At 38.9% G+C, this 1,433-nt stretch overlaps 1 pseudogene; it reads right to left on the bottom strand.

The window, feature by feature from the left end:
- Positions 1-302: 302 nt before the first annotated feature.
- LOC100949705 lies at positions 303-1,433 on the bottom strand (annotated as a pseudogene).

The raw sequence follows: 1,433 nt of genomic DNA, 5'->3' as shown, positions 1-1,433 counted from the left end.
ACCAAATGTCTGATTTATTTTGAAGAAAAACAATTAAAACTGAAAGTATTTTCTGATAAAGGGGAAAAACAACAGTAGGACATTCTACCCTGGTTACACGCTAACTATCACATTCTATATGATGGGAATGTGATCGACAGGTTCAAAGACATTACAAATAATAAGCATTTACAACTCAAAATCAACAGATCACACGAGAATGTTGTGAATTCATAAAAGTTGAAATAAATAGTTAAAATGAGTACTTTTCTAAAAATTGAAATCTTTGACAGTGTTTATGTATCAACCCAAATGTTACCAGTTCAGCAGATATGTTTACAGTACTGGGAGTTGTCACTTGATTTCTTCACAACATGACTGTCTGGTGTTGCATTAGCGTAGATACTTCCTACAAACACATGGGTAGCCCAGAGACTACGGTGGATCACTTTATAGCATCCAAGTTCATCAACAGAGAATCCTATATGTTGGTAGCACTCATTTGTTTCAGTAAGAGTGTTGTTTGTATACAGTCCCTCAAAATACCAAACCAGATGATGAATCAATAAAGTCAGCCCAATGTCCTTCAGCTCAAAGAGCATAGCAAATTTCCTTAGCACCTCTGATGAACATTTTTTAAATTTTTTTATTAAATCATAAACACATAGATCATGTATACATTAATGCATTTATGGGGTACAATGTGCTGATTTCATATAGAATCAGGAACCCTTACATCACACTGATTAATATATACCTCATTTTGTTTACTTAGTTATTGTGTTAAGACATTTATACTCTATACTAATGGATCCGACGTGTGCCCTTGCATGACGCACCACAGATGTGATCCCACCACTCACCCTAAAGGCCCTTCTCTTTCAGTTTCCAACTCTTCCCTCCAGTCATTCTCAGTGTTCCAAGCTACATTCGGAATCATTAGTTTGCTATCTGCTACTTTTGGAAATAGTGATTTCAAATCCCTTTGCAGCAATTCTGGCCACATTTGAATTGCACACTCTCCTCTGGCACTTTCAAGGTCAGTTTCTGCACTGTTAATTTCTTGTTCGACAGGTGCATCTTTACTCTGAAATTCGTTTACATATTGTGTCATCACAAATCATGTCTTTAGCTTGACAAAAGTTCTGCCAGACAACAGGCAGTTTTATGAACCAGGCTTTTCTTCTGTGAAGCGGTGCCACTGAGGTGAAAATCAAAACCTATGTTCCCAGGAAACCGGCATCTCCGATCTTGAGGTCCTAATGGTCCCACAGTTTCATCAGGCCACACGGTTCAGGATCAGGTATCTAGGGATGCAGCGGCCACCTCAGACTCACCAGAACCCGATGATCCTGCAGCTGAAAGGGCTCTGAGACTGACAACCCTGTTAACTAAAGAGCAAAATCGTGAAGACAGGAAATCAGTCTGGCTCTGTTACAAAGCACATTGGCCAT

Source organism: Otolemur garnettii, unplaced genomic scaffold (assembly GCF_000181295.1).
Source record: "Otolemur garnettii isolate 467f Iridium unplaced genomic scaffold, OtoGar3 scaffold00001, whole genome shotgun sequence".
NCBI lineage: Eukaryota > Metazoa > Chordata > Mammalia > Primates > Galagidae > Otolemur > Otolemur garnettii.
This window is presented reverse-complemented; position numbering and strand designations above follow the sequence as displayed.